Genomic DNA, 14,476 nt, shown 5'->3' on the forward strand with positions numbered 1-14,476 from the left:
CTAACATATTTATAATATTTGTGTATTACTTAATATTGTACAGATTGTGTGAAGTATTATATCTGTTCTTACAATGATAAAGAAGTAATTGCACATCATTTCACGATAACAGTTCGCAAGTTTTATAATCAGTTCGTTTGACCTTTCACCTCCACAGTCAATATCTGCCTTTGCGAAAACCATTACAATCTTCATAATGATAAAATATATTAAAACTTATAAAAAAGTAGAAATATATCTTCGTTGAAATACAATAAAATTCGAAGATACATAACATTGTATTCGAGCTGATGCCACACAAAGATACATCACACTTCATCGACCCCGTGTCTCACCCTCCACAATAAGCGTTACACGAATCTTCATACAAATTGGACCGAACTTGCTGATGCAATCCCCATTCTCTAGATCCAACCTGATCCCGGTGTCATCTCCAGCGAGCACCCTAATCCCGAACAAAACTCGCAATCCCCTGAAACCATGTTCCCGGAGAATCAGCCGAGGAGTCGTACGACTCGTCTCGCATCACATACCGACTTACATTACCGGCGTAGCGTTTCAATGATGTCAGCACGCCAGACCCCTGTCACCGTTAAGCACTCAATCAAGCCGAACAGTCGGGAGAAACAATGAGCGAATGAAGTTCCAGTCGCGTGGGTGTTTCGCGCGATAATACGCGGCGAGGACAGACGCGAGCGTGTACGCGCGCTCAAGAAGTTCCTCCGGCACGGTCCCTGTAATCACCGGCTCATTAGTCCTCGCCGGCAGATAAATTACGGCCACGAAGACAGGCAAAAGAGCAGTATAGTATTGTCTCTCGCGGCAGAGGTTACCCGGCTAAGTGTACGGCAAATCGGTTTCGCGAAAGCCGCAATAAGAGAGACAGGATGAAATTCCTGGTCCGGGGCTTCAAGTCGAACGACCGTAATCTTGGGCTATCTAACGTTGTAAACGCGCTGAGGTGATGATTTGCGACCTCCCTGCAGCGAACGTGGCTTCAGGGAGGAACGCCAGACTCTCTCGACCCTTAGATTCAATTTCGCGGGGCGTCAGACGCTGACGCGACGTCCGCCCACCTTTTGCGAGACGTTGATGTACGATACGGTGCACCGGCCCCGACGCGTGAAACTTCGACGATTCGAGCTTGGATTGTTTTTTCACCTCGTAAAACGCTCACAACTTTTTCTTCTTTTTGTACATTGCCAATTGTTGGATAGATCAGTTACTTGAATAAATTCACCTCAGTTGAATAAAGTTTAAAATAATTTTTTAAATAAATGGTTTTTTAAGTTTTTGTTCAGTTAAATAATTAGACGTGCATGTAACAATCAGTTCTTGCACAATAAATTTAAAATGAACTTATAAAATTTGCACATAAAATCCAGACGATCAGTTACTTGAATAAATTCACCTCAGTTGAATAAAGTTTGATTAAAATGATTTTTTAAGTAAATGATTTTTTAAGTTTTTTTTTCAGTTAAATAATTAGATGTGCATGTAATGATCCGTTCTTACATAATAAATTTAAAATGAAGTTATAAAATTTGCACATAAAATCCAGACAATCAGTTACTTCTATAAATTCACCTTAGTTTAATAAACTTTGACTAAAATGATTTTTTAAGTAAATAATTTTTCAATTTTTTTTTTAGTTAAATAATTAGACGTGCATGTAATGATTAGTCCTTACATAATAAATTTAAAATGAAGTTATAAAATTTGCATATAACATCCAAACGATCCATAACCTCACATATGAGTGACACATGTACATATAGGCACACATAAGTACATATAAATGAAGTACTAAATATAGCAATCTCTTCGAGAATAAATTTGGAACACATCTCGATGCAACACGATCCACTTTCTTCTTTCTCCGTGTTCACACAGCATCATACATATTTCACACTCAGTCACATTTGTCTTCATCCTTATCGTAATACTATACAAAGTGCCTTCGTACAAATCTCACGTACATCAAATGAAGTTATACGTAGAATCTTCACGTCTAAGAGAATACCTCTTCAAGAGTAAATTTAAAACATGACCCACTTCCGCATTTTTCTCAGATCAAAATCCACTTACCTAGAAATATTACCTTTCACAAAATGTCTTCGCGCAAGGAAATCTGTCGAGTAAAGGTAAATAACCTTCTCTGAATATATAAAATTGCTAATGGAGCAGAAATCTCTTGAGCGTACAGCATGACTCACCATCTTATTTTACCATATTCGCGTGTGAGCACTATAAGGAAGTCGACTGACCCTTCCGTTCTCACAGTCTCGATCGGTGAAGCGTATCGATACCCTTCGAGAAAAACTCTCTCCATCTCGGAGATGTCCGGTTAACCATCGTTCTCGATTAGAAGGTATGAAAGTGGCAAGTAACGTATACATCGGAGAGTTAATTAAGACACCGGACATCGAGCCAAAGATCCGAAGGCGCAATAATTCACGAACGTAAGCTAGTCGAGCCGTGAGAAAGACGCATCCTCGTGCGTGTTACACAATTTACATTTCATAACGTGCACGGGAGCGGATCCGCGCTTGATCGTAAGGACGCGCGTAAATATCCTGGCTGCATCGATGCACGCGATCCAGACGCTTGATTGCACCACGTGAAAGCTACGGAGATCTAGAGATCCTATGGTGAGCCACCGATTATCGAGAGGGTGCCGATCGAAGGTTAGCATGTCGTTACGCAAGCGTCAGGCTTCGACACGCAACTCTTAGGCTGCCTACGGCACTGATGGACACTGATAGACAGACTTTCTCAACGGGGAAATTGGGGATTTTGGGATTTGCATATTCAGAGATTTTTGCGTTCGAATTACTGAGCTACTGAATTTCTATATTGACGAACTTCTGAGTTTTCAGATTTCAAATTTCCGAATTTCCAGATTTCTGTGTTCCTAAGTTTCCGAATTCTTACACCCCCGAATTTCTATTCTTTCGAATTCTCACACTCCCGAATTTCTATTCTTCTGAATTCCTACGCTCCCGAATTTCTATTCTTCCGAATTCCCACACCCCCGAATTTCTACACTCCCGGAATTCTACACCCCCGAATTTCTACGCTTCCGAATTCCTACAGCCCCGAATTTCTATTCTTCCGAATTCCCACACCCCCGAATTTCTATTCTTCCGAATTCCTACGCTCCCGAATTTCTACACCCCCGAATTCCTACACCCCCGAATTTCTATTCTTCCGAATTCCTACGCTCCCGAATTTTTACACCCCCGAATTCCTACACCCCCGAATTTCTATTCTTCCGAATTTCCACACCCCCGAATTTCTACGCTTCCGAATTCCTGAAGCCCCAAATTCCAAAATTCCCAAATCCCTAAATCCCTAAATCCCTAAATCCCTAAATCTCCAAATCACCAATCCCCAAAACTTCCAAACCAACCCCTAAATTCTCAATCATCCACACTTGACAATTCCGAAACATCAAAATTTGAAAACTTGAATCCACATCTAAATTTCCTCTCCAACTTTCCAAACCCAACGCACGCGACCATAAGGTCATCGACGGGCAGCAAACTTGCCCATCACGTCCCACACTCTCTGAACAGCGGCTCCATGTAGACTTTATACCCGGCTTGTCTGAGTTTATGGAAACGATGTAATTAAGAATGTTGCTCGTAATTGGTTCTCAGGATCGTGTTTTAGATCGATGTGGAAAGAGAAGATCTACGGTGGTTGAGATCCTGCTTGGGAATGTGTAATCCGATGCTCTGCCAGAGAACATGCTACAGCAAATTTTATTTTTGAATGAAACTCGTTTTTGTGTTCCATGTGAAGTTTGGTGTTTTAGAGGCTACAAGGGTCCGTGGAATTTAAATTGCAGATGAAGATAAGGGATGTTTGAAATTTTCTTATGTTGTGCTTTTTATTATTAATGAAGGTTCAATAGGTGAGATATTATCGTAAGGATAAATGTAATTATTATTTTATTCGAGCCTCCTGTAGGTTCTATTAAATTTGAAGACATGCAATCTGCTACCTTGTGAAGTCAAACAAGCATGGTATTTTAAATGTTATATCTTTTTATTGAACATAGGGTATTTTTATGTATCGCAATCTGTAGGTGATTACTACCTTTCATTTTTATCTTTTATTTACAACCTTTTAAACACTTTTTGCGATCGTCAGATTGTGCTATTTAACTCGTACAAAAACATGATCATTATAATTTATTGGAAAGATCGATCGCTCCTTTTATCACCAATAAGCCTAGAGAATTGCATAATTAAGTACCATACGACTTGAACCCAACACAGTTTCGGGAATTAAAATGATCAAACATAACCTCCAGTTAGCTTCTTAGTCTTTCCAAGGCCTCGACCGGTCATTAACGAGGCGCGGATTAATTAGAATTTCAAATTACGTGGTACCGTGGTCCCATAAACAATTCGAAGCAGCCAGGCTCCGAGTGTAAGCGTTAATATCCAAAATCGAAGCGTGCACACGCGATGAAGGGCCCAACACTCTTTATGCTCGCATCGGGCGATTCATAGTCGGGTTCTCTACGTCATTTACAAACGGTACAAGTGGTCCATCATAAATTTCGGCTTCCTATCGACGTCTGAGATCGTATTTATCTAACAAATAATTATTCCCGATTATCTGGCGGGTGATGCATGCGTTGGCAAACAGAGATCAAAGATACGACGACCGACATCGAGCCGTGGCCCTTTGTTTAACGCTTAAAAACCAAGCCGAGAGGCACCGGTCAACAATTTTCGTTTTATTTACGACGTGGTGGCGGAGTGGACCGAGCACCGTCGTCTGTGTGGGTGTTGATGCAAGGGTTGAGCACCTATTACCATCGGTGCCTTCGGGGTAGACTACCCCGATGCCTGGCGCATTCAAATTTTAGAGTTATTGCCGTGTGACTGCACGTGGCCCTGTTCTGGCTCCCACAGGAGAGGGCGTTTTCGGAATGGAAATTGTGATCGGGTGTCGTTCGTTGCCTCAAACCATCGGACCTTCTCTCGATACTGCATATATTTATTCAATGTTACTGTTTTCACTCATTTTGATACCTCAGAGAAATTTTTGCGATATTATTTTCTTTGAGCAGTATAATTTTTATAAATCAGAGATCGCATGAATGATGGTAACGCTAAATTTATTCAAGGTTATTGTTTTCACTTATTCTGAAATGATAGACATCAGAGAAATTTTTGCGATATTAGATTATTTTCTTTGAGCAATATAATTTTTATAAATCATAGAGATCTCATGAATGATGGTAAGACTGAATTTATTCAATGTTACTGTTTTCACTCATTCTGAAACGATAGACCTCAAGTTTTTGCGATATTAGATTATTTTCTTTGAGCAGAATAATTTTTATAAATCACAGAGATCTCATGAATGATGGTTAACACTAAACTTACCGGTGTGCAATACAAACTTACTCTGAAATTAAAAATGAATTTGAAAAATAAATAAACAAATGATAAAACATAAATCACTACACACATTAATTCTTTATCTTCATGAACATTAGCAAAGGCTCTAAAAAAATTGTTTCAACAAATATTGCAAGTAAAAACGAAAAACTCGTAAAAGATTCACATGATCTTTTTGATAGTTTCAGTGTCAGAAACACTGTTAACATTAAAGCTCCTGCAGATAATTTTATTTGCAATTGTATTAAAGTTACTTTCTCTTGAATTAATAATAATTGTACATAACTCTGTCTCTTACAATAACTCCTTCTCGAGAACTCTTCCTGGTACGTGTAAAACAGTTCAAAGTTTTTTAGAGACAAGTGTTGCTTTCCTTCCAGAAAAAAACGTGAAAATCAAACAAGGATTTCCTCAATGTAGGAGATTGATTAATCGTCTAAGGAAGTAGCCACGAGATGTTTCTTTAGGATGTTCTGTAAAAACAGACCTGTAGCGCGTGTTAAATTCATCAAGGGTGGAGTTCTTAATGATCCACACTTTACTTCTGCGTGGAAAAACGGGAAATGATTGATGATCATCGAAATTTGATTGCTGAAATCTCGTTGACGCAGCTGGCTACTGTTTTCACAATTGTCAAACATCCTCTGCTCTATCCGCGTGTATTTATCAGCTTAATTACCCCATTTCCTCCATCCGTGTTTATAGAACATTGCACGTTTTCATGGACGTTCGTTGATGTGAAAGTTGAACGCCAGCTTTCATTTCTTTCACTGAATTTTAACTTATTGGTTCATTCTGACTTGTTAATTGTTTATAATTAAAGAGGTGCCAACTGCAAAAGAGTTTGACAGTAAAAATATCAAACGGAATATCAAAACTTAATTCTACATATTTCTTCATATAAAATAACAGTTGTTCATTGAGTGTACTTGAATGTATTCGTGAGTATTATTCAAGAAGATGCTTCAACAGAAAACAGACTCGAAATAAAATAGAATTATTTATCAAACTATGAGAACCAGTATGAAACTACCAACAGAACATCCCATAAAGCAATGTCTTGTTAATAACACTATAATACGTCCACAGATGCAGCAGACCATTAGAACCCCAGTGCAAATGAATGGCACGGAATGTCCACAAAACGCATGTCCACGGGTGGTTCGCGTATCGTGAACTCGGAATTGTTGTGTAACAACATTGGAGTAAGTTGTACGACAAATGTCGAACGAAGGCTCGAACTAAGTGAACCGTGAATCGAGGGGATCACGGTTAGCAAGCTGTCCAGGATTTCTTTCTCCGTGGCGCGTTTTTCCCTATTGTGAATAGGAACATCTTGGACCTCATACCGCGACATTGTGTAACGAACGAAGAGAAACGTGGCAAGAGGATCGAAGGGTGTGGATATGTACGCAGGATTGAATGCGTGGGTGGCGGAGTCACACGCCGTCAAGGAAAACTTGAAATCCGGTCTAATAAGGCGTCCCAACGTCGCCACACGCCTCGTTAAATTTCCTCAGACTGTTTACGTAGTCCGGCGAAAAATATGTTTGCTTCGGGTTCTCTTCGGAAAATATTTTTGACCTTCCAGAAGAGTATGTTTATGAAATGTAAGTAATAAGGTGTATTATCCAGGTGGATCGACGATGGTAACGAAACTTGAGGTCTAAAGATTACTTAGGTTATGTTAGGTTAGGTATAATACTTGTTGTACAAGGTTGCCTATTTATGAACCCCTTCGCTTACAATGACGTATCAAAGGCATGTACTAACCGGGCCAAACAAGACGATCTTGTTTATGGCACAGTTGAAAATTAAATAATAAGACAAGGGATTAAACAGAAAATATACTATTGCAAATATCAATGTTTTCACCATTTGGAAACTGGAACTGGAACTATGGAGCTGTAAGAATTTTTAATAGGGGATGAAGCATTAATTTCATCCCAAACTCCCATATTTCAAATCACAAGTTTTCCCTTTCATTTAAACACCTGTTTCCCAAAACCAATCTAGTTAAATTTCATACCACATGGTCGTTCAACCCCAGCCATAGGCCTGTCATAAATCTCGTGAACAACAAAACCACCATTAACTCCGATCCATAAAAAGGTGTCGAGAACGCGGATGAACGTCTGGCAATTTCCGGTGTATTTATAACTCGCAGACGTCTTCAACCCTTGTTAATGAGCGCAGGGTGATCGCGACAAATGGGGTGGTTGATGTCTGCGATCTTGAACAACGGACACGTTCCATCGTTCGACCACGGCTATCATCCCCTATCAACGTGCGGTAGGACTGAAAAATCGTGTCAGCTTTATCACAAGCTTTTTCGGACGCGACTAAATCAGGCGTGTTCCTTTTAAGCGGTTGGTGGGCGTTGAAATGCAGCTTGTCTCGTTTCGATGGCACGAGGATCGGCTGTCGTCGTGCACCGGAAAAGGAACAGTCTGGATTGAAAGAATAAATTGCCTAAGTCAACGAGAGAAATGAGAAAATTATTCTGAGATCCCTTAACGCGTTTTAGGCGTTGCTGCGTGGATGCGTGCCATTCGTTTATAGGCGGTTAATGGTGAAAAGGGTGAATTTTGGGAAATATAGGATTTTTGAGTTAAGTTTACTCCTTTTACAATGATTGTAAGAATATAATTATTTAATAACCTACAGTCACTATATGCACACATGTATACATGTACACACATGTATGGATACACACGAAGTATGAATTTTCGTAGTTTCATTTTGCAGCTCGAAAATTTCCTGAATAATTAAATTTACGATTTCGTAAGGATTTAAAAATTAAAACTGTGTTCGGTACTTGAACTTAGTGCAGATTCTAATGGGTTAATGTAGAGTAAAAAATCCCTTTGCGAGCATTTTTCCGAGGTTCTTTATTTTCACGGACAATAGATCCGTCTGAAAGAATATTCTTTACAAACGGTTACATAATCTACATCTCTCGCAGGAGCAGATGTCTCGCGACGAACGGTGGCATAAGAAATATTTAACATACAAGGACTGAAAGGGCCGGCATTCCTAATTTTCAGTCTGGCCGGCATCCAATCTGAGTCGTCGGGATCCACAATGCCGCTCTATTTCCTTGACGCGTATACAATCGCGTCATAGTAATCCTGTTAGGAGACGCTTCGCTGGCCAGAATACACCCCGCTGGGAACAGAAAAAGGGGGTGCCATCTCTCAGTCGGGATCGAGCAATCTCAGCCCACGTTAAAGGCAACTCGATTTATCGCAAAATAGATTCCGCCTCGTCTCCGACGTATATCGGTTCTGTTTCAGCTGACGCGTTGCAAGCTTTTCGTGCAAATTTTATTCAAATCCGATACGCTTGATGCGATTCCCTTCCGAACCATCAGTATTTTTTGCGCTCTTTATCGTCCGACCGATTTTAATTTCAAATTCAGCTTTGTTTCAGACGGTCAGTGTGGAACGGATTTTACACTTTTTAATATTACGGGTAACAAAGACACCTTTATTAACCTATTTATTATTACGAAATGGAGTTTGTAAGAAATTAGACAAGTCAAATTTTTAACTACACTTTAATTACGCTATTTTGGACAAAAAATATATATTAGATATTTTTTAAGAAATTCAAGTGAAAATGGAGTTTGTGTTTAAACTTTTTGTTCTATTATTTAGATTAATCTTCAGATGAGGCTCACATTGAATACAGGGATATTGGTATTTTGTTTTGAAACTTAGGTAGCAAGATATTGAAATAGTGGCTGTATAAGAAATTCAAGTGAAAATGGAGTTTGTGTTTAAACTTTTTGTTCTATTATTTTGATTAATCTTCTGATGAGGCTCACATTGAACATAGGGATATTGGTATTTTGTTTTGAAACTTAGGTAGCAAGATATTGAAATAGTAGCTGTATATATAGTGCCTATTTTTTTGTTTGAAATATCTTAATCCGTGGTTAGAGTCGGTAGAACGTAGTATTACTATTTTCTGAAGCGATCCCCAAGAGAGATGACGAAATTCCGTAACACGGATCATGTTTACCAGGTTCTCGTCCAGTAAACAAAATTCCCGGACCAACAGACCGTCCGTGTACCAAACATCAGAGAGATCCGATCTGCGTGTACCGTCCATAAAGCTTGGGTAGCAGGATCGATACATAGCATCCAAATAATTCGCGCTTTTGTGGACCAGTAAAGAACGAGTTTGGCAGACGTCCCGCGACAAAAGGCGGTTCCCGTGTCCGTTCCTGGCCGGAGAATAATCCTTTCGTAGTAAATTACACTTTAAAGGAGGCTTTCGCGAAGATCGGCCACGAGTCGCATTAAATCCCTTATAGCCGGTATTGTGGAATTTGCTTGTAAACAAGATTTAGGGATTTGTCCCGTAGGCACGAAAATATGATAAGCCGTTCGTTTCTCGGCGTTCTGCATTCTGTCTGGCCCTGTCTCTGGCCCCCTCTTGCTCGATCGTGTTCTCCGGACACACCGTCGTGTTTATGAAACGTAAAACCGTGAAAAAGCTCGCAAAGAGGATTTTCGGACTAAACCGTCGCCGGATCCGCGGCGTTAAGGAAGAAGATTGCCGGTAAAAGTCCGGGACAGGTCGTGTCGGGGATGCGATGCGCAACGGTATAATATCGCGGAACATAATATTTTTAATCCACTTTTTTCATCGAATATCAAGCACACGTATTCGGACCGATTCGAGGAAACCTAATATTCGATCGAGGCTCTCGTGTTCCATCGATTCCGTATTATTTCCCGGGCAAGAAGGGATTACCGTCAATGGCTATATACTTTTTAATCCAACGACCGGTAACCGGATAGCAACGATAGATCGAGGTTTATCGATCTTAAATTACCGATACACCGTTGGAACTGGGTCGCGCACACCCACGTGTTTGCCAGCCGCATTAAGGATTACCCCTGGCGACGTGTAATCTCGATTAATCACGGGGCATGAATTCTGATGCGAAAAAACACCCCTCGTCCAACGCGTTACCTTCCCTTTTCCTTTTTCCCTCTTTTACTTTCGAGCTCGTGCGTACACTTTACTCATGGGAATTCCTCTACGATACAGCCTACTTTATTTTCAGTCTGCGTAATTGGGAAAGTTGGTCAATTCAGAAATAACCGGGTAAACCGCAATGTTACGCTTGGCAATATTTATTACACTCCAGATATTGCAGCAATTTTTCTTATTCCTACGATCACAGATATCAAACATTCAACTTTAACAGCTGACAAATTTTTAAATTCACTAATGTCAAAGTTTAGAGTTTTAGGGGTTGGTGACTTGGTAATATAGAAGTACTTTATAATTATATTTGAATATTATTATATTATAAGGTACATAGTATTCCAACATATGAATTTTCAAGCTAAAAAATTATTCCCTGTGAAATATCAATAATTACATATTTCTTACTACACCTTTTCAGAATCTGTTCCAATAAAAGGGGAGTATAGTAAATAATCGATACGAATAAGATCGGTGATGAACATCTACGGTAATCATGTCTGCGCGGATCGATATAAAAGAGTCGTGAAAGTAAGCTAAGGCGATATTCCGGTAATGGAAGGTGATGACCTCGATCAAAATTTGACCTTCGAGATTCGATAATTCGTGTAATTGCAACTTTCGGCCGGAAGCTTGAAATTAATGGTTATTTCAAGATGGTTGGCTGCCAGAGATGAATCGATGCCACAGGTCCAGGACCTTTGCCGTCGGGACTATTCATCAAACGCGATATACGTGACCGAGTCCTTAATTAAAGCTATGCATACAGCACAATTAGAAACGCCACGAATGGACGAACGAAACGGAAGGCGTACGGTGTTCTTCGACGAATAATTTATACGGGACGCGTATTTAGCGGGGCCGACAAATCGTCCTAACGAGAATCGATTTCCCGATAATTAAAGTGGGAATTGATAGCTTGCAAATCGATACACCTTCATTTGCAATATTTCAAACATTATCGGACGGTCCAATCCTGATTATTATGAGCTCCATCGATTTATCGTTTTTATTATACTTTAATATTTTGATTCAAAGTTATAAAGTTTCACTATCAAAGTCTCAAAGTTTCCAAAGCTTAAAAATCTTTAAGTCTCAAAGTCCTCAAAGTTTCAAAAATCCTGAAAGACCTGAAAATTTCGAAATGTCAAAGTTGAAAAATTTCTGAGGTCCACAATTTTGATTCTCGAATTTCAAAGTTCTAAAATTCTAAAAATCCTAAGCATTCTTAAAATTCTAAAAACCCTAAAAGTCCCAAATTCTTAAATTCCCAAAATTGAAAAATTTCGAAGGTACACAATTTTGATTCTCCAATTTCAAAGTCCTAAAATTCTAAAAATCCTAGGAGTCCTTAAAATTCTAAAAATCTTAGAAGTCCCAAATTCTTAAATTCCGAAAATTGAAAAATTTCAAAGGTCCACAATTTTGATTCTCGAAATTCAAAGTTCTAAAATTCTGAAAATCCTAAGCATCCTTAAAATTCTAAAAACCCTAAAAGTCCCAAATTCTTAAATTCCCAAAAGTGTAAAATCCTCAAAGTCTCAATTTTTCCAAGTATCAAAGTCCTGAACCCCCAAAGTACCAAATCCCTAAATACCCAAAAATTCAAATGTCCTAAACTTTCCAGCACTCAAATATAAAAAATTTTTAAAGTTCAAAAATCCAAAGTTGGCCAAAGTCGCAAAAATGCAAAATTCCATAAAAATTTCATAAAAATGAAAATAGCCAAAGTTGTAGAACTCAAAACTTTCATCTCCAAAATCACGAAGACCAAGACCACCAACGTAACTACACTTTCCGCTCTATAAATTTTCATCTGCGTCTAAAATAATAAACGAGTATCTTCTAGAACCATCCGTGCATGACATTTCGCTTAGTGTACCTTTTTGAAAAGCGGGAAAGGTTAAGCTGTCCGCGTCTCAGATTCGCGTTGGTTGTGGGCGTGCGGAAATACAAGGAACGAACGGCTGGATCCATGGTTCGCATTCTTCGAGGCATAAAACCGATACGTGACTTTCTCCTACCTCTTACTTGACACTTTCTATCGATAAAACGATTTGATTAGCAAGAACCGAAGGAAACGGTCACGACGAACGGAGGTACTTAACGCGGCTACGTGATCGAAACGCGAATAACCGTTGCTTATCAGATACGATACCGTTACAATAGCAACTATCGATATTAACAAAGCAAACAGTCAGCCTTTATCTCATCGAGCCAATTACGGTCGAGTTGAAACGAAATTAAAGATGCATATCGATCGGACATCTGTTTAACACCTTTGAATTAACACTTTCTCGCGGCGTCAATTAAACGATCATCAGATAACTCGATTGGCGAACTCGAGGCTTGCATCCTGGTTTCCGTTCGATTAATCTGGATCCATTCATTAAAATGAGAACGTATTTGATCTTTAGTTACAAGAAATTTGTTCTTTATCAAATTATCTGCCGATATTTCGCGTACTGTCAAAACTCAACTCGAAATTAGTAACACAGTTTCTGATATCGAGACGTATAATTACTTTTGTATGAACCTATTAATAATTGTGGAACAACTTTTAAGATGAAATCTACGGACGCGGGATACCTATACATCATCGCTATCAGAATTTATTTCATCGGCAACAAACTTGTACAAAATTACTGCATCGACCTAGTAAAAACAAATTCGTTTTCGTTACACGTTAAATATTATGATCTCGTATAAATCTACAAAATTGTCATAAATCATAAATCTATAAAATAGTCTATTATTTTGTAGTTGATTTGCATGTGGCAATAAAGGGTAGAACAACAAATGAAGAGGGTAAAATGACGAAGTACAAATAGAACGCGGTAGCGGTTGGAGAAGCAGGATAAAAAGAGACTGTAACATGCGGAGGTAGCCAGGTTATCTCGAACCGGCCGCGATCGAAGGTATAATCGAGAGCGTTCATTTTTCCAAGCGGCTAGCACGTTTAATCGCAACACGTGTGCCGGAGCCGGCGCAGCGTCGTTAATTTCGCAATAATTTGCAGTGCATGCCGGATTTACGAGCGTCTCCGCGCCGAAGACGCCGAGCGTATTTATCCGCGGGTCTCAGCCTCGCCGCTTACCTGTTACCTGCACTCTCGGGACACGTGACACACGCGAGTGGCACGCGCGGCGTACGCTCGCCTCTTCCAATGGTAGAACCAGTTCTCCGATCGAATAGAAACAACGCTCTCTTTCCTTGTTCGAAGGGACCCGTGTGGCCACCGATGACCCCGTTAACCCCTAAGGAATCCTAGCCACTTTAATTAAACGAATTTCTTGCTAACGATCGCTATCGCCCTTACCGGCTATAAACTGAAACGTGAAACGAGGGGTCTAACAAAGTAACAATTTGTTGCTTTAACTTACATTTTTTCGCCTCGGTTCAATATCCAACTGTATGACACACCATGTGCGTCATCGACTGACACTGAATTTTTGTTGAATTTTCTTTGAAACTGCATTTATGACACACTAGGTGCGTCATACAAAATGTACTTAACTCTTAGCAATTACAGAAATAAGAATTTTCTTTTATGAAATTGAGTTTCTCATAGTTCTGTGTAACTGAAAGTGACGCACTAGGTGCGTCATACAGAATATATTCAACTCTAACTAGTCACAGAAAAATTTTTTGTTTGAAATTGTATTTCTGATATGTAGTTCTATACTACCCAAAGTGACGCACTAGATGCGTCATACAGAATACACTTAATTCTAATTAGTCACAAAAAGAAATTTTTTATTTAAAATTTCATTTCTGGTATGTAGTTTTGTACACCTAAAAGTGACGTACTAGGTGCGTCATACAGAATATACTTAACTCTAACTAGTTACAGAAAGAAACTTTTTGTTCAAAATTGCATTTTTTATATATAGTTTTATACACCCTAAAGTGACGCACCTGATGCGTCATATAAGAATGTACCTAACTCTTAGCACTCACTATAAACGAAAAGGGTATGTTATATCAGTTTTACCATATAAAAAGCATTGTTTTATAATTTCTCCATTTATGTATTTGTTAAAATGTTT

At 39.2% G+C, this 14,476-nt stretch overlaps 1 long non-coding RNA gene across 1 annotated transcript; it reads left to right on the forward strand.

The window, feature by feature from the left end:
• The first annotated feature begins 6,512 nt into the window (after positions 1-6,512).
• Positions 6,513-13,915, forward strand: LOC143264675 (uncharacterized). Its single transcript, XR_013038549.1, has 4 exons — positions 6,513-6,628; positions 6,753-7,033; positions 13,191-13,345; positions 13,447-13,915. It is a non-coding gene; the product is annotated as an uncharacterized LOC143264675 (long non-coding RNA).
• Positions 13,916-14,476: the final 561 nt, after the last annotated feature.

Source organism: Megachile rotundata, chromosome 6 (assembly GCF_050947335.1).
Source record: "Megachile rotundata isolate GNS110a chromosome 6, iyMegRotu1, whole genome shotgun sequence".
NCBI lineage: Eukaryota > Metazoa > Arthropoda > Insecta > Hymenoptera > Megachilidae > Megachile > Megachile rotundata.